The 26601-nt window shown below is 35.0% G+C and overlaps 1 pseudogene; it reads left to right on the top strand.

Annotated features, from left to right (window-relative positions):
- The first annotated feature begins 315 nt into the window (after positions 1–315).
- On the top strand, positions 316–2553 carry LOC119258196 (serine/arginine-rich splicing factor 10-like; annotated as a pseudogene).
- The last annotated feature ends 24048 nt before the right edge of the window (positions 2554–26601 follow it).

The raw sequence follows: 26601 nt of genomic DNA, 5'->3' as shown, positions 1-26601 counted from the left end.
ACTTTAAAGAAATCTAAGTCTTAATAAAAGAAATCAATATTTCAAGGCCTTAGATTTGTACACAGAGAATAATTCAAAATTTCTCAATGCTTTCATGCACATAATGCTCTAGATTTTTAAAGCACAATTATTAACTTGATCATTGTCTTCCTAGGAAAACTATGACTGCAAATAATGTTAAATTTAATGTTTTTAGTGGGTGAGGTGGGAATCTGCTTAAGCTACATGTAATTTTATAGATAACAAAAAAATATTTGAGTCAGAAAATAGTGTTTTAAACCATAAAATTGCTCCTTAGGTTACTGTAGTGGCAGAATGGCCACAGAACTAGATCTAAAATGGTAGTAGATTGGTAAAGGAGAGTCCTGGAGCCCTCAGTGGCTTTCTCAGACTTTTATTGAGCTTTTACACGTAGAGTGGCAAATAGGTACACAGCAGGCAGGGGTCCTGGGGGGCTAGGAGTAGGCCTCCAAGCTTCCTGAAAGTCTTCACTCTGGGCTGCTTTCTCCCCTTGTCTCTCTCCTGCCTCTTCTCCTGCTTCTGCCTCTCTTGGCAGATATCTCAATACTGAGCCATGGCCCACAGAAGTCAACAACATAACTTACAACAATGTAGCAACTGCTGGTACCCATCAGGCAGGGCAATCCTAATGGTGGGAGGGCAGAAAAACCTGAAAAGCATTTACTCTAGTTACCCACATGATAAAATAATGCAAAAATTTAAGTGGTTGGTTTATTTCCATCTTCAACCAGTTCTATCAAAGCAGCATGGAAATAATACAATGCAGATTAAAAGTATGCACTGAGCTTCTTAAAGATTCCATTTCATTTTGGTTATCAAACTTAGAAATCTAATAATAATCCTTTTGAAATCTGTAAGTGAAGATTAAGACATTCTAACATGCTATCTACAGGTGTGCCATAGTGAATTATGATCCTTACATGATCTGTGGAATGAAAAAGCTACAGTAAGTAACAAACTGTTAATCAGTGCAGAGCACAGAAGATCAATCTTTGATTCTTGTATTCACAAACCCTGTTTATTGGGTCACATTAGAGAATAGACCAGGGTGTTGGAATGGATTCTTAGATGATGGATGTAATTGTCAAAACTGCCAAGGTCAATGTATAATGTTCATAAAGGAACCAACCCGATTCAAGCACCTCCATTTATCATTCATGTAATTTGACCCCCAGTTCTCTTTGTAATAACATACAAAGGAGGAACAACTGCTGTGTTCATTCCAATGGAATCTGGTACACCTTTCACTATCATTCAGACTTTCTCAGGCTGGGATCATTTGTACATAACTTTCTCTTCTCTGAAGATATTGAAACTATTAGTTGAATTATGGGTATATGTATAACTATCATGTCACAATGTGGAATGTTTTTCAATTCTGAGTGATTTAGATGATTCTGAATTATCAGTTTACTCTCAGAATATATTCTCAAGTTTGATATTGACAGTATTTTGTTCAAAATTAGTCCAGTGCCAGTATTTTTGCAAATGCTCTTTTCTTATGTAATTTTCAAATGTCAAAGGTTTTAGTATATTTAGTATATTTAAATATTTAAATTTTAGTATATTTAAATTTAATATATTTAATAATGCTCATATTATGGTCATTCTCAATTGGAAAAAAACATAAGCCATTTTACTTATTTTGCTGGAACAACTTGTATTCTGTTATAATTAATGAGTTTATGATCAGAAAAGCTATTTGAAAAGTCGATTTGGTTGTTGCAGTGGAGCCCTGTCCTGGTTGTGGCTGAGTCTCATGCTGCAGTGAAGTCCTGCTCCCTGCAACCCCTCTTCCTCCCCATTTGTCTCTGTTCCTAAGGAACTGTGGTTGAAGACATCAGATCTGAAGATTTACAACATAAATTCGGTCACTGTGATCCTATAGTTTATATGTATGTTCCACTTGATTTCTACACTCTCCGAACAAGAGGATTTGCTTATGTTCAGTTTGGGGATGTTTGTGATGCCGATGATGCTTTACAATAATTTGGTGAGAAAATGCATTTGTAAATGCCGAATAGAGATACAGTTTTCACAGGGAGAATCTAAGACTAAATCAGATGAAAGCCAAGAAGGAAGGAATGCGTACAGTTCTTCATGCGATGATGATTATGACATATAGATGGTGTCGAAGTCGAAGTTATGAAAGAAGATCAAAGGTCAAGATCGGTCCTTTGATTACAACTGTAGAACACCTTACAGTCTTGGAAACAGTAGGCTGACAAGAAAGACCACGGTGTGGCTGACACCATTTTCGCAATGATTGATTCAAACACTGAAATTGATCTTTTCCAAGATCTAAATCCAATTTAAGATTACAGCCCAAGATTGAAATGAAGGCTAAGTCACCTTCTAGATCTGCATCTCACACCCAACCAAAGTCATCTCTGAAACAGATACAATGTAAGTCTGGCTCAAGATATGACAAGGAATCAAGGAAAAAAGAACCACCTCGATTCAAATCTCATTCAAGATCAGTCTAGGTCAAAATCTAGATGGAGGTCTTGTCCTAAATCCAGTGGCTGCTGATGGGTATAATCCACGATAATTTCGGCATGTATCATTAATTTATTCAGGAATACAGTGTTGCTATAATGTTTAAAACACACACACACACAAACTTGCCAGTTTTCCTTGCACCAGGCAATGTTAATAATTAAAATAATAGGCTATTGAGAACCTACTCTTAAGAGTCCAGTTTAATGTTAATAGATGGCTACCAATTTTTGGTATATTTTTGTAAAGATTATCAATTTTATGTTTAAAGTATTGGTAAAAAGATGACTGTTGAACATAATTTGTAACATTTTCTTATTAAAAATAAACCTTCATATCCATATGTGGTAGAATTGCTCATCTAGAAATGTAGGTGGCTAGTACATAGTAGAAGGATACAAAGCGAAGTTTTAGCCACAGTATACTGACTGAGATCAGACACATTTAGGTTTAGGATGGGCTTTTTTGTCTTGTCAAGGTGTCTGTGTTAGTCCTGTAATAATAGTTAATTTATAGAAGAATGTGGAATAGTTCCAGAACCCCACTGTCTTGGGAAATGATGCCAAATGGGTTAGGTAGCATTTTCAGGGAGATAGAATTTTTGGTTGAAAAATACAAGTTTCACTGTTCTTTTCTGGATTCTTTGAAGATTTGGAACATAATAAATATCAGAAATCATCTCCATAAAATTTGAGATAGCCAATGAGGGCAGAAATTTTTTTTGATGGTTAACATTTTTAGTAATAAATTATTTAATTAAATATATATATATATATATATATATATATATATATATATATATATATATATCTTACAGTGTTCTTCCTTTTGTACAATGCATGCTTTCTCTTTTCAGCTGTGTCCCTTCAAAATTCCCATCACCAATTCACCCATGCACCATCATCAGTCCCTGTGTAAGAATACATTCCCTCCCCTGTTTTGATCCCTCTCCCTCCCCCTCCCCTGCAAAGTGTCTCTGCATAACATATTAAAAGCCATATATGATGAACCCATAGGTAGAAATAATTTTAAAAGGAGAAACTGCTCTTAGGAGCTATTCACCTTTAAAGAGCATATTTTCAACAAAAACAAAGTAAATAAGCCTGTCCAAAAATGGGCAGAAGAGCTAAAAAGGAATGCTTCCAAAGAGGAAATGCAAATGGCCAACAGGCATATGAAAAAATTTTCATTATCATTTGTAATCAGGGAAATGCAAATCAAAACTACAATGAGATACCATCTTACACTAGTGAGAATGGCACATATTTAAAAAATAAAAAAACTAGCAACAACAAATGTTGGTGAGGATGTGGAGAAAAATGAATGAACTCTCCTGCACTGCTGGTGGGATTGTAGACTGGTTCAACCACCCTGGAAAGCTGTGTGGAGATTCCTCAACCTGCTAAGGGGGAGGTGGGAATTGTATGGGGAATATGGGAAATATAATTGTATTGGGAATATAACCAAGGTGAAAATGCATTGTGCAAAAATGAAATATGATATAAAAATATATAAAATAAAAAATATATGTAAAATAACTCAATCAGGTAAATAGTTCAGGGCAAAAAAAAATCAATAAGCTTGCTTTAGTTCTGTTTTTTATCAATATGTAGGTGGAGTATTCTGGTATTTTAATCCAATAAATGAATGTACATTAAGCAATGTATTTCAGTGTATTCTCAAACATAGTAAATAAAAAGTAACTTTGCAATCCGAAAAAAAATAAATATAGAGCATATTTGATGATAACATTGCTTAGTTGTTTATTTTTTTCTGCTATTAAAATCAAGTACAGTGTTTCAAAGTAGATTTTGTTTATGTGTGTGCATTGTGTTAAAATAACTGAATTTTGAGACTTAGTGCATTTGGTGTGTGCATTTGGATCAAAATTTGCCTACCCCTTTCTGAAGGAGGAGTATTATTTACACCTCAGTTTATTTAATTCAAGGCATGTTGAATGGCAGCATTCCCACTTTAGGTGATTCTGTGATACCATGAAATTTTAAATAACTGAAAAAAAGAATTTTAAGAGTCACATCTCTGAGTTTTTGACTAGGTATCAATGAAGTATGATAGTAACTAAGTAAAAATGAGAAAATAAGGCCCTTAATAATTTATAATTTCTGACATTGCTCTTAGAGATTGTTTCAGGGGACAATGAAAGTAACTTGACATGTCCAGTCTCACTTCAGAATAAAAGCTAGCATCTTTAAATTATGGGGATTCCTTGCTTGCATATATAACTAAGAAGTGTTGTAGGGAAATGATTGTTTTTGGAGGTTTTTTTTTTTTTTTATCAAATTTGGTTTTAGAAATGCAGGCCATGCCTGTATAGAGCAAAATAATGGTTTAAAATTACTGTTTGTGGAATGTGTTTAAAGGATTGAGTCTAGAACCTTTACACATTTTATTTTATTTCATTTCTTTACTATTTTTTCAGTTAAGGTACATGAACAGCTATGCAATAATTTCATACTTTTTTTTTTAGATTTTTCTGGATGTATAGTTTAAACAATAGTCTATTTAAAACTGTAGCAATAGCTTGCAATTCTAGCAAAGAGGAAAGTTTTGGTGTAAAACTTTGTATACTCTTTCCTATAGAAGCCTCCAAAAAGGTATTTTTATACATTCTTTGAAACAAATATTGTGTAAAACTTTAAAACATCAGGTATGCTAAACCATCTAGGTTTGCATAATTACACTCTATGATATTCACACAGTGACAAAATTGCTTAACAATATATTCCTAGAAAATCTCTACCTTAAATAACACTTGACTATCTCAGATTCCTAGATGAGAAAGTATAGTACTGATTTATTGAAAGAAGAAAAAAAGAAAGATTTAAAAAATGATGAGCAGAGAAATATAAATGCATGATTATTTTTAAAATGTAAGCATTAAAGTGATTTTGGAGTATTGCCAAAATCAGGATTAATTTATCATGAGAATTTTACCAATGAGACTTTACTCAGTATTTCTAAAAATAAAGCACTAAATTATATGTTTTCCATAGTTGCTGTAATTTACATTCTCAAAACAGTACAGAAGAGTTCCCTTTTTCTATATCCTTAACACTTGTTTCTTGTCATTTTTGATAATAGTCATTGTGACATGAGGTGATATCTCATTGTGGTTTTGATATGTGTTTTCCTCTTGGCAGTGATGTTGAACATGTTTTCATGTCTCTGTTTATGTCTTCTTTGTAAAAATGTCTATTTAGTTTCTCTGCAAATATTTTAATCAAATTTTTAATTTAAGTTGTATAAATATTTGTATATTATGAATAGTAGCCCTTTCAAAGATATATGACTTTTGAATATCTTCTTCCATTCAGTAGGTTTTCTTTCCATTTTGCTGATGGTTTCTTTTACTGTAAAGAGATTTTCTAATTTCATGTAGTGTTATGTGTTTATTTTGGCTTTTGGTTTTTGCCTTTAAGGTCAAATCCAACATTGGAAGACTGATTGTAGGGGGAAAATATATTCAATATTTTAATCCATGTTGAGCCAATTTTGTGAGTGATGTAAGATGCTGGACCAGTTTCATTCTTTTGCAGTTTCATTATTCTGCATCTCCAGTTTTTGCAATAACATTTATTGTATGTTCTTGCCTATTGTATGTTCTTGCCTCCTTTGTTGTAAAGTAATTGATTGAATATATATGTTTATTTTCTGGGCTCTATATTCTGTACAATCGACCTATTAATATTTCTCTTTTATGTCAACAGTATACTATTTTGATTATGAAATTTTGTAATATCGTTTGAAATCAAGGAGTGTGATATCTACAGCATTGCTCTTCTTAAAATTTTTTTGACTGCATTGAACCTTTTGTAGTGCCATACAAATTTTCCTTTTTTTTTTAAGATTTATTTATTTTTTATACAAGAACTGGGGTACAAGCCAGAGGCACAGGAGGGTGAGAGGATTCACCAGAGACAGAGTGGGGAACAGAACAGGCAGACTGACAAAATACACTGCTGAGGGGAGCAGCAGGCAAGACAGGAGAGGTCTGCCATGCTATATGGGAATTTCCCTGGCCCACTGGATATTGAACCCATGGTGCAGAGGCTGCGGATAGCTTCATAGCACTGTGCTCAACCCGCTGGGCCACCAGGGAGTACCCAAATTTTCCTTTTCTTTGAAAATTTCCATGGGAATTTTTATAGGGATTGCATCAAATTTGTGAATTGCCTTCAGTAATTCTTAGACATTGATTTTACCAATAGTGTATTCAATTGAAATCTCTTTAAAATTCATATTTATTTATTTTTTAAAGATTTATTTATTTTATGCAGAAGATTCACCAGAGACAGAGTGGGAAACAGAACAGGCAGACTGACTGAAATTCAACTGCTGAGGGGAGCAGCAGGCGAGTCAGGAGAGGTCTGCTGCACCATGTTAGTAGTTCTCTGGCTGGGGATCGAACTCATGCTGCATTGGCTTCGATACCTTCATAGGTTAACCCCTTGTGCCACCAGGGAGGCCTTAGATTTCATATTTAAATAAAACATCAGATATACATTTTATGGATTAATTTGAGCTTTGGGTAAAATCATACTTCTGAGTTTATAGTGATGTCTACTTTAGCTTTCTCCTCACAATATTAAAATCCTATAACACAAATATTATCCTTTTCCCTGTCAAAAATAAAATGGTGTAGATTTACTCTAGCCATATATTATGTGCTTCCAAAGAAATAGAGATCCAATAGATGGGGAAAGAATATGTTTGCCAAAATCCCAAGAAATGATATGGTAATATGAAAGAATTATTTTTGATTTTCAAATTTGAGATCAATAGATTTGGATGCATTTTAATATATGCACATAATTGCGGTGGTAAGTTTGTGAATATATACATTTAATTATGTGTTGATGCATTTTAAATACATTATATATGTATGTATGTCAAACACATATATTAGGTAATCATTGTATTAATCACAATTTGTTATTTATGGAACCTGATGAAGGATTACCTTATCTGTACTCAATTTGATGTAATGCCAATAAAATATTAATACTCTTTTAAATTAACCCGATAATATAAAATGCTGATAGTTTTATCTTCTCTGTTCCCTTTTAGCAACTTGAAAGGCAATTTTCACCCTTTTTCAGTTCCCTGCGTGCCATCTGCAAGAGATTGTCACCTTGCTGTGAATTTTGAACTCTGACCCCACTACTCTCTTCTTATAACAGTACTACCTTTGCACATTTAATGAACTTTGTATACAGTTAAGAATATGTCAGCACAGAGAAATGTTAGGTCCTGCTGTGAAAAGTTTCATTGTTTCTGTACATCTAACTGACCTTTCACATCATGAAAGATAAGGGAAAAAAATCCATAAAGTTATTTAGTAGCCAGTCCAATGCAATCCTTATTATTAATATGCTAAACACATTGCTTTCAAGGCATTGACACCTAACCACTGCTAGAAGTATCAAAATGACTTCTCATTAATAACCATTATATTAATCACTGTTGCCCAGAACTAGAATCTGACTGTGAAATCCCCTGGTGGAAATTGCTATAATCGTTCAAACTACAGGAATGAATATTTCTCAGCATAATTACTGCTGTCGTCTTATTGAAAAATATCCCATTAGATGGCAGCTTTTAGTTACGTAAATCGTGTTGATTAATTTTTAATTTCTAGCATTTATATGACAGTGCACAAGTAAAGATCTTTGATAATTTAAATGGTTAGCTGAGCAATTATTAAAATAACTTACAGCAATTCAAACATTCATTTACTTACTAGAAGTGCCATACATCATTAACTCCTGATTAAAATAAAGTTTGGGAAATTGCAAGTGCTGAATTGATCACTAAGATATGTATTTCAGGGTGTTTTAATAAAAATTTTCATGCCGTGTAGAATGCCTCAGCTGCAATGATAAAGCTGTAGCATAAATGTTTCAAAGCAAGGGAATCTAAATTATACTGGCATTAAGGCATTCCAGCCATGTGCTCAAGTGCACATTTGTGCCTCTAGGCAGTTTATTTAAATGGTCTAAAACATTATAAGTTTTAACCACCCTAGAACCTCTCTTATTTAAAACAAACAAAAAAGTTGCAATACTTACAAGTGAAGAACTGGTTCTCAGTCTTGTAGTTGTGCATTTTACGTTTTAAACACTCATAGTTACTGAATTATTAGATAACCTGCAGTTTCTTCATCTGCTAATTGGAAATACAACTGTACTCAGCTCTTAAAGTTTTACTCTGGGTAACATGACTTAGGAAATGGAGTCCCTAAACAGCAGATGTATTAAACAGTAGACACAACATTTTGTATTACATTTTAATCATATTCCTTCAAATATTTGGCCATTATACAAAGATATGTATTAGTTTTCATAAATCAAAAACAATATAGAAACACTCATGTACTTGGTTTTCAGCTGAGTTGCCTGAAATTCTAATCCTTTAGGTAAACAATATTCAAAGTAGGGCCTCCCTGGTGGCGCAGGCGGTTGAGCCACACTGTGAAGCTGTCCACAGCCTCTGCAGTGCGGGGTTCGATCCTGGCTGGTGGGTGAGAATGCCACATGGTGCAGCAGACTTCTCCTGTCTCGACCGTTGCTCCCCTCAGCAGAGTATTTCATCAATCTCCTTGTTCTGTTCCCTACTCTGTCTCTGGTGAATCTCTCACTCTCCTGCACATCTGGCCTATACCCTGGTTCTTGTATAAAAATAAATAAATCTTTAAAAAATACATATATATATATATATTCAAAGTAGATGACTATGTAACAATTTATGTTTCCATCATTAAGGAATGAACTTACAGCAAACTTGAAGGAAAAATATCAAGTATAATATATTGCAATACTCCAAAATCTAAAATTTACATTTTGAGGTATTTCCAGAAATTTGAATAATATCAAAAATATAGCAAATTTTATAGCTAAGCAATTCAGAAGGAATTGATAGGAAACACAATTGTTTAGCACATTTGTTTTTCAAAAAATCAGGATAAATTTAAAACTTTGTTTATATACATTTAATATGTCTTTATTAATAACACTAACAAGTGTCAAGAAATTTTTTGTATTGTTTTCCCCTAAAAATACTCATTGCTTAGATGGAGAATGACAATAATAACATAAATGCAACATACAGTGTTAAAATAGATACCAAGTTAGTATCTTAAATGGATAAAAAGGAAGATCTTAACTGGATTTAAAGGGTTTTTAGAAATCTTCCTATGTCAGGGACTATGGGCCCCTATCTTGGGGCAAGAAGTGTATTTAGGAGTAAAGCATTCCAGGAAAAATAAAGGTAGTATAAAATGAAATGATTATTTTTTCTGTTTTAAAAGTACTGTTTTACTCTTTTGATTCTATCACAAATATTAGCTATAAATATTTGTGATTCCAGTTCTCTCCTAATCCTCTGATGTTAAGAAGGTGGCTTTATGCCTAAATTGAGGGCCTCCTCATTGGGATGTTCCAGGGCATTTGCTCTCCCTTTGCTGCTATGAGACTCTGGCAATGGGCTCCTGTCCAGTCTGACAGGGAGAGACACCTATGATGTAAGTGGCTGGAGCTGCTTCTCCTGTTCTATTGTGCACATGCCCAGATCCATTCCAATTCTCTCTCCCCACCCCAGTTTCTTAGTTCCTGTATCTGTCCAATCCAGGTCTTTCCAAGTGCAGAGCCCCAAGGCAGAAAGGATGAGCTAAGGGAAGGGAGTATGAAGGGAGTATGAACTAGATCAGTCCCAGATTTTGCTGAGGCAGGCCCTCCAATCATACAGCCTTGCTTACAGTCTACCTGTGCTGCACTCTATAGGGTCCTCAGCCAAATCTGAGCCCAGTCAACCCCGCAAAGAAGATTAGCTAGAGAGCCCTTGGGTATAGGGTATCCCCCAAATTAAATCGGTCTTGCAAGAGTGGAATGAAAGGGTCGGGGCACATCCCTAGAAGCCAGCACTAAGTGTGGAAACCTGTATTCTAATCAGACATACTTTTCAACATCTGGAGAACATGTGTTGCAAGACAAATGTAGTACCTATTTTTTTACTTACTTTTATTTTTTAAAAAATAATGTTTCCCTTACTTTCCAACTGTATCAGTGATAAATATTAGCCATAAAATTTGGACTAGGCACATGAGAAAAAGAAAAAAAATCTCAATTATAGTGTCATCACTAAGATAAACACTATTGACTTGTTGATATTTGTTCTCTTCTCTTTATATTTATATATTTATGTGTGCATATATGTACTTAAAATACAGACTTGCTATCTCATTGCATATGTTACTATTTTTTAGCCTCCACCAAACCATCCATGACCATGCCTATCTGCCTCCCTCCCCAACAACCTCCACCCTTTATTCTATTCCCTCTAGTAACAATTATATTCTTTTCATTTTTTCTATTGTTTGCACATAATTATTTTTGGATATTTATATGCCTCTGTTGAGTGAAATAATCTGAAATCTGTCTTTTACTTATTGACAGATTTCAGAAAAACATAAGTATCTCAAGGTATATCCATATCATGACAGATGCTGTCATTTCATCTTTCTTCACAGACGTGTAATATTCCATTGACTATTCACTCCATATTTTGCCTATCTGTTCATCTGTTGAAGGGTACTTAGCTTGGTTCAGTTATTTGTCAATAGTAAAGCTGCTGCTATATACATAGATGTAGAATGATCATTTCCTGTTAAATTTTTCATGTTATTTGGGTAAAAATCTAATAACAATATTTATTGCTGGGTCAAGTGGGATTTCCATTTTATTTTCTTAAGACATCTCCATACCATTTTCCATGGGGACAGTGTGAACTTTAAATCCCATGAACAGCAATTGAGAATTCCTTTTTCACTGTAACCTCACCAATATTTTTTTATAATATTTCTAGTTTTATAGCCTGGTGGTCTGTGAAGATGCTCGATATAATTTGTTTTTTTTTTTTTTTTTTTTTGTATCTTGTCCTAACATATGGTCTATTCCTATCTTAACATATGGTCTATTCTTGAAAATGTTCCATGTGCATGGGAGAAGAAAATGTATCCGTTGCTTTTAGGATGGAAATCCATGTAAGTGTCCAATAAATCCATCTGATCTAATACTTCTCTTAAGACCTTTAGTTCTTTGTTAATTGTAGTTGGATGATCTATCTTTGTGTCAGTGGCATTTTGAAGTCTCTGACAATGATTGCATTTTTTTTAAACATATAATTTTAGGTCTATTAATAGTTGCTATATATAACAGATCTACTATATTGGGATCATAATTAATAATAAGAGTTATATATTTTTGATGATCACTATATAATGACCATCTTTATCACTGATTACCTTTTTTATTTGAAAGTCTAACTTATTGGATATGACAATAGCAATTTCTGATTAATGTCTGAGTTTTTAGCATATATGAACTTATTCCAGTCTACCACTTTTAGTTTGTTTTTGTCTTTCAGTTTTATATGGGTCTTTTGTAAACACAGTATTGATGGCTAAAATTTTTTCTCCCACATTGTTAACTTATGTCTTTTTATTAGTGAAAGCAAACCATTCACATTTAGATTAATTATTGATATGAAGTATTTATTTTCAGTCATTTCTTTATTGTTTAATTTTTCTGTTGTTTCTTTTTCCCTTTGTTTCTCTCTACTTTTTCTGAATTGCTTTTTTTAGTACTTCTATCAATTTATTTGCTTTTTTCTCTACATCTGTCTTTTCTGGATCTTGGGTTAGTGGTTATCCTGGGGGTTTTATTTGAATTCTTATGTTTTAGGTCCTTTATGCTCTGGTATCTACTTGTTGACTCTTAACTCTACTGATTCTACCCATTTCTTTCTTCCCCTTAGTATTCTGTATTGTAAAATCATAATGTTCTTGTTCTTGATGTTGATGGTAAATCGTTCTTACCATTTTGTGAAGGAGTTTGTGCTTCTGTATACCTTTCTTGTAGAAGAACTCATTTTATTGTTACTTGAAGAGCAGGTCTGGTTTGGCAAACTCCATTAGTTTCTATTTGTCTGAGAAAAGCTTTATTACCCCTTCATACTTAATTGATAATTTTGTAGGATAGAGAATTCTCAGCCAGCTGACATGTCTTATCTTTTAGAATTGCAAATATTTTCTCCCATTCTCATCTTGCTTGGAGATTGGACTGAAATATCGGGAAATCTTCATTTGGAAGCCCTTGTATGTTATTCTTTTTTCTTTGCTTCCTGCAATATTTTTTCTTTGTTTTTTATCATTTGACATTATATATCTTGGTGTAGATATTTTTACATTTAAGAACTGAGTTTTTGGGCCTCCCCTGGTGGCGCAGGTGGCTGAGCGCTGCACTGTGAAGCTGTCCGCTGTCTCTGCAGTGCCGGTTTGATCCCAGCCTGGCTGGCAAGGCTCCCACGTGGCGTGGCAGACCTCTCTGTCCCACCCGCTGCTCCCCTCAGAGCAGTGTACTTCATCAGTCTGCCTGTTCTGTTCCCCGCTCTGTCTCTGGTGAATCCTCTCACCCTCCTGCACATCTGGTCTGTACCCCAGTTCTTGTATGAATAAATAAATCAATCTTTAATAAAAATAAAAAAAAGAATTGAGTTTTTCTCTCTGCTATCTGAATATCCATGTTTAATTCAGTCTGTAGGTTTGTAAATTTCTCATTTATTGTTTTTTGAATAAAGCTTCTATTCCTATTTATTTTGTCTTCCCTTTTGGGAGCCCAATCATTCTTAAGTTTCTGCTTCTAATTCAGTCTAACATTTCTCATACAGAGTCCTCATTTTTTCCTTGGCTTTGATGGCCTTGCTTCTTCTAAATGTGTAATTTGTTTGAGTCTTCTGCTGAAATTCTTTCTTGTGCTTTTTTGTTTCTACTTGAAGCACTGTATAAGTTTGTCTACATTTGATTTGAATCTATTTTTGTAGTTCTTTTATATATTCAAATCTGTTTAGTGAAGAACTCTTTTTAGTCCTAGAGCTCCTTTCTGGGAACTTGTGTCAGCCTATGTACCTTTGACTGAACTTCCAGTATCTCATTTAGCATTTTTTAAAATTATTTTTAAAGATTTATTTTTATTTATTTATGCATAGAAAAACTGGGGTATAGCCCAGAGATATGCCGGTTGAGAGAATTCACCAGAGACAGAGTGGAAAGCAGAAGAGGCAGATCTACTGAAATGCACTGCTGAGGGAGGTAGTGGGTGAGACAGGAGAGGTCTGCTGCACCATGTGGGTAGCTCCCTGGCCAGGGATTGAACTCATGCTGCAGTGGCTGGCAATAATAGCTTGATAGTGCTGAGATTTTAACCACTGTGCCACCCGGAGGCCCTTCATTTAGCATTTTTAATATTGTTTTGAAGTTGTTGGCAGATAGTTTCTCTATTTCTGTGTCCTTTACATTTGTCCCAGGTCTTCTCCTTCTCATTTTGCTTTTCCTAGTGTTGAGATATCCGTGCTTCCTAGGCATGTATATTGCCTTATTTGTAGCTACTTACATGTGTTTAGGTGTTGGGTTTTGGTCATTTATATTTGTTTGTTCTTTTCTTTATTTACCTTGCCATGTGGTGGAGATAGCTTTAATGTTTGACAATGATTTGGGGAGTGACTTCAGTCACCTCCATCTCTTGTTATCTTCCACAGTAAACTGTGCTTAAGTTGTCTTCATTTCCCTCACCACCTCCCTGTCATTCTTTTCTTCTGGTTATCATTTTCTATGAAGCTTGGCCTCCCAATGGGAAAGCAATGTCAGGACCACCAGACTCACATTCCCAGAACAATTTGCACTTGCCTCAAAGGCACCACCATGTGTATATCAGGCACACGTGTGCACACTTAACCCTGTGGTTGCCAATAATGACCATTGCTGCCACACCTTTGCCTCAGCTACCACTTCTGCAGGGTTGGAAAGCATAACATTCTTTGCATGCCTTCCCAGAGGATTTTTGAGTTTGCTCTAAAGTCCTTCTTTCTGATGTTGGGTTTTTTAATGGAGTTCAGCATAGTTTGAATTAGCTTTTCTTTGATCTCTTCTGGGGGTAGGATAGGGAATTTTCAGCAACCTCACTACCAGAATGGGGAGGTTCTCAATTACCTGGGTCAGAGTCCACTGATATCCCATTGCCCTAGGTTAGGTCTGGGCCCACCCTTGTCTCAGGAAAATTCCTATGCAGAATTTCACAATATCCTGGGTTTCCCTTGGCATGGCTCAGGAAGTCTACCCCAGCCTGGACAGGCATCCCTTAGCCTCCTCCTATTCTTTCCACTTAGCAGCCATAAACCTTAGCTCTTGCACTTCCTGGACAAAACTTGCTGTTGTACAGTTGCTTTGAAGCATCTAGATTATTAATAAGTGATCATATTACTCTTTTTTAACAGATATTTTCAGGGGAGAAGGTGATGCCATCCTTTTTTATTCCTTCATGTTGGAACATCAAACAGTTAACCAGAGGGACACTACAACCAGATAATTACATAGCTTGGGATGAAAATCCAATGTCCTTGGACATCAGAAATCAAAACAGACTGTGACAGAGCACAGAGACAAAAAGGAGAGTCACACTTAATTGACCAGGAGGTGTGGGGGGAGAAACACCTCTAAACAAGTAAACTATTTTACTTGTACAAGTAAACTATTTTTTAAGATTTGTTTATTTATGCAAAAGCTGGGGTACAGGCCAGAGGCACGGGAGGGTGAGAGGATTCACCAGAGACAGAGTGGGGAGCAGAACAGGCAGATGGACCAAAAGCACTGCTGAGGGGAACATCGGGTGAGATAGGAGAGGTCTGCCACACCATGCGGTTATCTCCCTGGCTAGCCAGAATCAAACCTGCACTGCAGAGGCTGCAGAAAGCTTCACAGTGCTGTGTTCAACCACTTGCTGCAAGTAAACTATAACAAACCTAAAACAGACATTGACAGAAACACAATAGTAGTAGGGTACTTCATGGATGATGCCACAGTCTAAATGAGGAATTAGAATAGATGGAGTTAATAGATATTTGTAGGGCACTGCACACCAAAAAAGCTAAGTGCAAAGTCTTCCAAAGAGCATATGGGACATTTGTGAGGCTGAATTACATGCTAAGATAGAAAGCAAGTTACAATAAATTCCCAGAGATTAAAATCATGTCAATTAACTTCTCTGATCAGAATGGCCTCAAACTAGATTTTTTTTTTCATTGAGGTAATATTGACTTACATTATTGTTGATAATTTGGAAGTGTAAGACCCCACATCACAGTTACTTCCACCATTATACACCTTACACATCACCCATAATCCACCACCTAGAAATTAACTACAAAAAGAAAGTGAGAGGGCCTCCCCGGTGGTGCAGAGGTTGAGCACTGGGTTGCGAAGCTGCCCACGGCCTCTGCGGTGCCTGTTCGATCCCCGGCTGCTCCCCGGCCACCGGAGGTGGGTCCCACATGGCGCGCAGACCTCTCCTGCTGCCCGCTGCTCCCCTCAGCAGTGTACTTTGGTCCTTCTGCCTGCTCTGCTCCCGGCTCTGGCTCTGGTGAATTCTCTCACCCTCCCGCACTTCTGACTGTACCCATTGCATGTATAAACAAAAACAAACAAACAAACAAACAAATAAATAAAAACATGCCTCTATTAAAAAAATTTCTTAAAAAAAAAAAGTGAGAAAAACCTCAAGTTGTAGACACAAAGCTATATGTTTCTGAGTGAATATAAAGTTAGCAAGAAAATGTAAGAAAGATATTAAAAATATGTGGAAGTGACTGAAAATGAAGAGACAGTTATCAGAACCCAAAGGATACAGCAAAAGTAGCAAAAGAGGAAACTATATAGCCATACAGACATACTTCAAGACTTATGAAAGATCTCGGGCCTCCCCGGTGGCGCAGAGGTTGAGCGCTGGGCTGCAAAGCTGCCCGCAGCCTATGCAGGACCAATTTGATCCCTGGCCGCTGGGCGAGAGTCCCATATAGCGTGCAGACCTCTCCTTCCGCCCACTGCTCCCCTCAGCAGTGTACTTCATCAGTCTGCCTGCTCTGCTTCCTGCTCTGGCTCTGGTGAATCCTCTCACCCTCGCGCACTTCTGACTGTACCCAGTGCTTGTATAAATAAATAAATAAATCTTTAAAAAAAAAGACTTATGAGATCTCAAATAAATAATGTAATTTTATACCATAAGGGATTGGGCAAAGAATAACAAATTCAATTAAAATCCACTTTAAGGATGGAAAAGTACAAATTAGAGTGTAAATAAATGAAATGGAATTCAAAAAGACAGGTTAAAAGATAAGAAAATTCGAAATCTGTTTCTTTTAAAAAATAAACAAAATAAACAGTTAGACTTGCTAAGGGAAAAAGAAAGAGAAAACTCTAAAAAAAAGTATCAAAAATGAAAGAGAAGTAACAATAGATTTCTCAAAAAACATAAGAAACTACTATGACATCTTTATGCCCATAAATTGCATAATGTAGAAAAAATAAACAAAGTCTTAGAAGCATGACACCTTCCAAGGCTGAATCAGGAAGAAATGGAAAACCTAAACCAAACAGACCAATTACATGTAAATAAATTAAAACAGTATTGAAAATATCTTAAAAAATAAATATTAAATATCAGAGAGTTTCACTAATGAGTTTTACCAAATATTTAAAGACAAAATGATACTTATATTTCTCAAACTCTCCCAAATATATTTGAGGTCAATGTTACTATAATACCAAAGGCAGACAAATACATCTTAAAAAAAAGGAAAATGATATATCCTTGATGAATATATATGCAAAAATTCCTCAACAAAATATTAGCAAATCAAATTAAAGACTACATTAAATGATCATACATCATGACCAAGTGAGATTTGTTCCAGGGATGCAAAAATGGTTTAACATCTGCAATCAATCAATGCAATTCCCCACATCAATGAAAGGAAATATAAAACATAAGAGCCTGTCAATATGCAGAGAAAGCATTTGATAAAATCCAACACACACTTGTGCTAAAATTCTCAATATATGTATATAAAAGGCACATATATTGACATGGTAAGGACCACAAATGTAAATCTACAGGTACCATTACACATAGTTAAAGCCTGAAATCTTTTCTTCTAAGATAAGTTATAAGAAGATAATGCCCATTGGAAATTAAAAAAAAAACAACAATCCAAAAGATCAATGAAACCAAAAGTTGGTTCTTTGAAAAAATAAACAAAATAGACAAACCTCTAGCCAGGCTCACATTGAAAAAATGGGAGAAAACACATACAAATAGGATTATAAATGAAAGAGGAGAAATCACAACAGACTCAGTAGCAATCGACAGAATAATTGGAGACTACTATGAACTCTTATAAGCAAACAAATTCAACAACCTAGAAGAAATGGACAAATTCCTAGAATGATATAATCATCCAAAGCTGGACAATGAAGAAATAGAACAACTAAACAGACCAATTACAAGCAGCTAAATTGAGGCAGTAATCAAAGCAAAAGCCCAGGCCCAGATGACTTCACAAATGAATTCTACCAAATGTTCAGCAGTGAATTAGTGCCTATCCTATACAAACTCTTTCAAAAAATTGAAAAAGATGGAATACTACCAAATACATTCTATGAAGCCAACATTACACTAATACCAAAACCAAACAAAAACAGCACAAAAAAAGAAAATTACAGGCCGATCTCCCTAATGAACACAGATGCAAAAATCCTCAACAAAATCCTTGCCAACAGAATCCAACAATGCATCAAAGGGATAGTACACCACGATCAAGTGGGGTTCATCCCAGAGGCACAAGAATGGTTCAATATATGAAAATCAATACGTGTAATCCAACACATCAACAAAAAGAAAAATAAAAACCATGTGATCATAACAATAGATTCTAAGAAAGCATTTGACAAAGTCCAACATCCGTTTATGATGAAGGCCCTTGAAATTCTAGGGATAGAAGGAACACACCTTAACATGATAAAAGCCATATACAAAACCAATGCCAACATCATTCTCAATAACGAAAAGCTAAAGGACTTTCCTTTAAGATCAGGAAAAAGACAAGGATGTCCTCTCTCACCACTGCTCTTCAATATAATACTGGAGGTCCTAGCCAGGGCAATAAGACAAGAGAAAAACATACAAGGAATCCAGATAGGGAAAGAAGAAGTAAACCATCACTATTTGCAGATGATATGATAATATATAGAGAAAACCCTAAAAACTCCACAGAAAACTACTCAAAATAATCAACCAGTTCAGTAAAGTAGCAGGATACAAAATCAACACACAAAAATCAGTAGCCTTCCTATACACAAACAATCAATCAGAAGAAGATGAAATCAAGAAAACCATCCCTTTTATAATTGAAACCAAAAAAATCAAATACTTGGGAATAAACCTAACAAAAAAGCTGAAAGACTTATACAAAGAAAATTGTAAAACAGACGCAAAGAAATGAAAAGACACCCCCTGCTTGTGGATTGGAAGAATCAATATTATTAAAATGGCCATCCACCCAAAAGCAATATACAGATTCAATACTATTCCAGTAAAAATCCCAATGACATTCTTCAAAGAAATAGAACAAATACTGATGAAATTCATATGGAACCACAAAAAACCACAAATAGCCAAAGCCCTACTAATGAAAAGAAAGGAGAAATGTATCACACTTCCAAACTTCAGGATATACTACAAAGCCATAATAATTATTTATTTTTTTATACAAGCACTGGGTACAGTCAGAAGCACGGGAGGGTGAGAGAATTCACCAGAGCCAGAGCGGGGAGCAGAGCAGGCAGAAGGACCAAAGTACACTGCTGAGGGGAGTAGCGGGCGGCAGGAGAGGTCTGCGTTCCATGCAGGACCCTCCTCCTGTGGCCAGGGAGCAGCTGGGGATCAAACCAGCACTGCAGAGGCAGTGGGCAGCTTTGCAACCCAGCTCTCAACTGCTGTGCCACTGGGGAGGCCCCATAATAGTTAAAACAGTTTGGTATTGGAACCAAAACAGACACACAGACCAATGGAAAGAATAGAGAGCCCAGAAATAAAGCCACACTTATATGAACAACTAATCTTTGACAAAGGAGCAAAGGATATGCAATGGGACATGGACAGTTTGTTAAAAATTGGTGCTGGGAAAACTGGACCTCCAAATGCAAAAAAATGAAACTAGACCACTACCTCACTGTGCACAAAAATCAACTCAAAATGGATAAAAGAACTGGATATAAGACCTGAAACCATAAAATATACAGAAGAAAATATAGGTAAAATACTGCAAGACTACATCTCAGAAACATCTTTAAAGACTCATCACCCAAAGCAGTGATAGTGAAGGCAAATATAAACACCTGGAATTACATCAAACTGAAAAGCTTCTGTACAGCCAAAGAGACATTAACCAAAACAGAGAGACACCCCACTGACTGGGAAAAAATCTTTGCACTCCATTCAACTGATAAGGGACTGATCACAAAGATATACAAAGAACTCACATGGCTCAACAAAAACAAAATCAACAATCCAGTCAAGAAATGGGCAGAACTCAAAAGACATTTCTCCAAAGAGGAAATGCAAATGGCCAACAGGCATATGAAAAAAACTGTTCAACATCCCTTATAATCAGGGAAATGCAAAGCAAAACCACACTGAGATACCACCTTACACCAGTAAGAATGGCACATATCAAAAACAAAACAAAACAACAACAAATGTTGGCAAGGAGTTGGTGAAAAAGGAGCTCTCCCACGTTGCTGGTAGGAGTGCAAACTGGTCCAACCAGTATGGAAAGCTGTCTGGAGGTTCCTCGATCTACTAAAAATGGAGCTACCATACGATCCAGCAACTCCACTCCTAGGGATGTACCCAAAGGACACAAAAACAGTGATTCAAAAGAGCACCTGTACACCTATATTTATTGCAGCATTATTTACAATAGGTAAAACCTGGAAACAACCCAAATGCCCAAAAACAGATGACTGGATCAAGAAGATGTGGTATATACATATACACAATGGAATACTATTCAGCAATCAAAAAAAGATAAACTCATGGAATTCACAGCAACATGGATGGAGCTAGAAGGAATTATATTCAATGAAATAAGCCAGAAGGAAAAAGAAAAATATCGGATGGTTTCACTTATAACAGGAATACAGGGGAACCAAATAAGACATCTGTGTAAAAAACAACAGTACAAACCACAAAAAACTCAAAAACAGACAATTATAAACCAGAGACATACTGCAGGGGAGGAGGAGGGAGAGGAGTGAGAGGGAGGCAGGGAGGAGCACAGGGGACTGTGGTGATGGTGCATGGGTGCCTTGGGGAAGGAAATTCTATGGGTACTCAATCTGAAGGGGTGGGGGGAAGCAGATACTATCTAAAAATATTAAAAAAAATGATAAATGTTAAAATAAAAAAAATTAAAAAAAAACAAAACGAAGATGATGTCCATTTTACCATTACAATTCATCACAGTAATGCAATTCCTAGCTAGAACATGCAGGCAAAAGAGACATCTAAAATAGGATAAAAATTGGGAAAGAAGTAAAATTGAAGTTGCAGACAATATAAAAATACAACCCTTAGGCCTCTGCTAAAGAAGTTATTGTATCAAAATAAATCAGTATAGTTGAGTGACAGTCTAAATATATATACATAGGTTGTGTTCCTATACTCAAACAATGAACCATAGCGAAAGAAATCAAGAAAATGATCTCATGTACAATTACATCAAAAATAATAAAATAAGCAGTAATCAAAGCACTCCCCAAAAACAAAAGCCCAGGCCCAGAGGGCTTGACAAATGAATTCCACCAAACGTTCAGCAGTGAATTAGTGCCTATCCTACACAAACTCTTTCAAAAAATTGAAAAAGAAGGAATACTACCAAATATGTTGTACAAAGCCAACATTACACTAATACCAAAACCCAACAAAGATAGCACAAAAAAAGAAAATTACAGGCCAATCTCCCTAATGAACACTGATGCAAAAATCCTCAACAAAATCCTTGCCAACAGAATCCAACAATGCATCCATAAGATAATTCACCACAACCAAGTAGGATTTATTCCAGGGACACAAGGATGGTTCAACATCCGAAAATCAATCAATGTAATCCAACACATCAATTAAAAAGAAATATAAAAACCATATGATAATATCCATAGATGCTGAGAAAGCGTTCGACAAAGTACAACACCCATTTATGATAAAGGACCTTGAAATTCTTGGGATACAAGGGACATACCTCAACATCATAAAGGCCATATATGACAAGCCCACAGCCAATATAATTCTCAATGGTGAAAAGCAGAAAGCATTCCCATTAAGATCTGGAACAAGATATGGATGTCCACTCTCACCACTGCTTTTCAACATAATACTGGAAGTCCAAGCCAGAAAAATAAGATGAGAGAAATTCATACAAGGAATCCAAATAGGCAAGGAAGAAGTCAAACTATCACTATTTGCGGACCATATGATAATATACATAGAGAACCCAAAAAACTCCACGGAAATACTAATTAAACTAATCAATCAGTTTAGTAAAGTTGCAGGATACAAAATCAAAGCACAAAAATCAGTAGCCTTCCTACACATAAACAAATAATCTGAAGAAGAAGAAATCAAGGAAACCATTCCTTTTACTATTGAAACAAAAAAAAAATCAAATACTTGGGAATAAACCTAACAAAAGAAGTAAAGGACCTATACAAAGAAAAGTATAAAACACTGTTAAAAGAAATAGAAGTAGACACAAAGAAATGGAAAGACATCCCTGCTTATGGATCGAAAGAATTAACATTATCAAAATGGCCATCCTACCAAAAGCAATCTACAGATTCAGTGCTATTCCAATTAAAATTTCAATGTCATTCTTCAAAGAAATAGAAAAAAAAAATGAAGAAATTCATATGGGGCCACCACAAACCCCGGATAGCCAAAACCCTCCTGGAAAAAAAAAAAAAAAAAGGGAATGGAGGCATCACTCTCCCAGATTTCAAACTATACTACAAAGTCATAACAATCAAAACTGCATGGTATTAAAACCAGAACAAACACATGGACCAATGGAACCAAATAGAAAACCCAGAAATAAACTCACAGATCTATGGTCAACTAATTTTTGACAAAGGAGCAAAGAATATGCACTGGAGCAAAGACAGTTTGTTCAATAAATGGTGCTGGGAAAACTGGGTCGCTACATGCAAAAGAATGAAGCTTGACTACTACCTCACACCATGCACAAAAACCAACTCAAAATGGATTACAGAACTAGACATAAGATCTGAAACCATAAAATACATAGAAGGAAATATAGGCGAAACACTACAGGGCATGCACCTCAAAGACATCTTTATAGACGCATCACCCAAAGCAGTGATAGTGAAGGCAAAGATAAAGCTAGGACTACATCAAATTAAAGAGTTTCTGCACAGCCAAAGAGACAATAACAAAAACAAAGAGAAACCCCACCAACTGGGAGAATATTTTTGCACCCAACACTAACGATAAAGGACTGATCACAAAAATCTACAAAGAGCTGATGAGACTCAACAAAAAACAAAGAAAACAATCCAGTCAAAAAATGGGCAGAAGAGCTAAAGAGAAACTTCTCCAAAAAGGAAATACAAATGGCCACCAGGCATATGAAAAATGTTCAAGGTCACTTGCAATCAGGGAAATGCAAATCAAAACTACAATGAGATACCATCTCACACCAGTGAGAATGGCACATATTAAAAAAAAAAAAAATTAGCAACAACAAATGTTGGAGAGGATGTGTAGAGAAAGGAACTCTCTTGCACTGCTGGTGGGAGTGCAAACTGGTCCAACCACTATGGAAAGCTGTGTGGAGATTCCTCAACCTACTAAAGATAGAGCTTCCATATGATCCAGCAATTCCATTCCTAAGTATTTACCCAAAGGACACGGAAACATTAATTCCAAAGAGTACCTGCACCCCTATATTTATAGCAGCACAATTTACAATAGCTAAGCTTTGGAAACAACCCAAATGCCCAAAAGTAGATGAATGGATCAAGAAGATGTGGTACATATACATAATGGAATATTACTCAGCATTCAAAAAAGATAAACATATGCAATTTGCAGCAACATGGATGGAGCTGGAAGGGATCATGCTCAGCGAAATAAGCCAGAAGGAAAGAAAATAAGCCAGATGTATTAGGGACTAGATTCCAATGGCAAGAAAAATAAAAGCAAAAATTAAAAATGGGACTACTTTAAGCCAAAAAATAGCACAATCAAAAATTGGCACAAAGGCTAAATTGTCAATTTTCCAATGAAGACATTCATGTGTCCAATAGGCACATGAAAACCTTCTCATCATCACCTATCTGTAAATAAAAACCAATGCCACTATTTTCCTGTGACAATAGCCCACAATAAACCCCAGAAACAAGTGTTGGTAGGATCATAGATGGTTTCAGCCCCTGTTGAAAATAGTATGATGTTTTTTCAAAATATCATAAATAGACCTACTGTATAATCCAGCAGGTCTAATCATTAAGTATCTATCAAAGAATACAAAAACGAGAGTTATATATACACAGTCATTTGTCCTTTGCAGAACTATATTCCAAAATAGCCACCTTAAGGAAAGAGGTATTAAAGTGCCCATATTCAAATGAGTGGATTAAGAGGACTAGTGGTCAGCTAAAAACATATATGAAATATTGGTTTTTGTGACAACATGGATGGAATTGGAGGTGGTAATGCTAAGTGAAAACCGTCACAAGGAGAAAGACAAATACTGGGTGATTTTCATTAAAATATGGAATTTAAAGAACAAAACAAAGGAACAGACAAAATTAATCCAAAACAAACCTTAGACCTCTAACAGTAAAATGGAGGGTCCCAGAGGAGGAAAGTAAAGGAAGGGGAGAGAATGGATAGAGAACTCATAGAATTAAGATAGAAGATTGTGGGTACTTGGGTGGTGGGTATGTTATGGTAACAAATATTTGTGAATCTGTACCTCTAAGTCATGTGCAGTTTTGTAAGCCAATGCTTAAAATCCTAATTTTATCACAATTAAGAGAATAAATTATTATTTAAAAATAAACATAATATAATATCATACTTATTTAAAAATATATTAATACCAAAAATAAAAAGAACAAATTTGAATTTAGAAAACAATATATCAATAGCTAATGTTCTGGTTTGAGATAAATTAATTTGAAAATCATTAGAGAGACCACAATTTAGCAGGAATTTTCATATGTGGAAACTTAAGCAGAAAAGTTGAATAAATTGTCCAACTTAATACATCTGGGAAACAGCAATGCCAATTTTCAGGATTAACTTTATTTTAAGTTCAAGGCCTTCAAATTTTATATAATCATGAATTGGTTTGTTAGCTGCTTCCAAGAATTATTGAAGTTTTTTATATGCTTACAACCAATCTGGGCACTTTTATCATTCCTCCATCCCTACAGGTCTCACAATGACTTTTATTATTCAAAGCAGCTCATTTCTAAAATAATAATTTCACCTCTATAAAATATTTATAGAAAGTAAAATAATAATACATTAGTTTTCCCTAAGACCTAGATCTTATAGGAATAATACTGAGTCAGACCCACCACTGAAAATATATTTTAATAATATGGCAAATCTCAAGATAATTTAATAATAACACAGTCTGTTCACACTTTAGTTCACTGTTGCCCTCAAGAGATATTTTTGCACTGAATTGGTTTATTTTATGCATTCTATGCACTATGCATAATTTATGGTTATTATGATTTCTAACAATTTCTGCAATGAAACATAGTAGATGTAACTAATATATTTTTTCATTCTGCTCAGTTAAATGTTATACAAATATTCCATTTTTATTCAATGTTTTTATTCCCTATAGTACTCAGATTAGAATTGAAAAAGAATAGACTCACTTACCATTATTTTAATGAATTCATTCTTAGTCCTGGTAGATATTTTGCCTCCCTCACACCTTCCTGATGACCAACAGTAGATTTTTTATATCCTTACTTCTTATTAAGACATTTCATTTTTAGAGGGAAGCTAAGTGAACTTTATCAAAAAGCAGTCAATCTTAAAACTGTAATAAATGTAATATATATTAGTTACTCACTTTTTGACTAATATCTCTACTGTATTTATTAAGGAAAGTTGACTCTTCAACTTTGGACTAAATGTCCAAAATGAGAAGCATATTTACTTTTGCAGCTACAGGCCTTTGACTTTGGACACTGCTACGTGAAAAATTCCTCCCTGAACTACCTTCTATTGGAATTGGTTCTGCACTAGGCTAAACTTTCATCTATATCACACTGTGACTTAAGGATACAATGAGTCTATTTCTTTACTTATTTATTGTTAAGAGATCAGGCTAGATGTTATTTGCAAAGGGAAAATTTCTCGTATTTGATATTTACATGATATTTTGTTGACTGTTATTTATCTTCTGTGATGCTTTACAGAACTTTTATCTTGAAATTCAATAAAACCTGCCTAAATTTAGTGAAAAGTCTTATAATATGGTACTCATAGCTAGGAGCTACAGTAATAACAAATAATGCAAATAATAATAACTGATATTTATAATTCCTGAAGTGCCAAGCAATATACTGAGAGTTTTATGTACATTCATTATTTAATCTTCACACTGAATCTATAATGTCAATACACTTATTGCCCTCATTTTATGATGAGAAATTGACTCTTGAAAGTGTTGAAGGTAATAAAGTCTGCCCAAAGCTCAAGATCAATGGCATACTGGTCCCCATTTTATTAATGGTTTCATTATCCTATAATGACCAAATAATTTTTTAAGCAAAATTATAATAAATGTCACTTTGCATTGTCAACATACATTTAAAAATTTCATCAGCATGTATTTCAATGAAATTTCACCATTTTACTCAGTCATAATCTAATTTTGGAAAAGATTATGTATAAGTATATGTTTATGTACATGTATATGTGTACGTATATGTATACACATGCCAATGATGTCCCCTAAATGTCCTAAGGAATTTTTTGGTGATGACAACCTACATGATAACAGGCTATAGTAATACAATAGGACTACATTAAGCTCATATTTCCTAAACTTTGAACACTTTAACAGGGT

The sequence above is a fragment of the Talpa occidentalis genome, unplaced genomic scaffold, assembly GCF_014898055.3.
Source record: "Talpa occidentalis isolate TD23 unplaced genomic scaffold, MPIMG_talOcc4v2.1 talOcc4.4, whole genome shotgun sequence".
NCBI classification, from domain to species: domain Eukaryota; kingdom Metazoa; phylum Chordata; class Mammalia; order Eulipotyphla; family Talpidae; genus Talpa; species Talpa occidentalis.
Note: the sequence above shows the minus strand (reverse complement) of the source record. Positions and strands in the feature narration are given on the sequence as shown.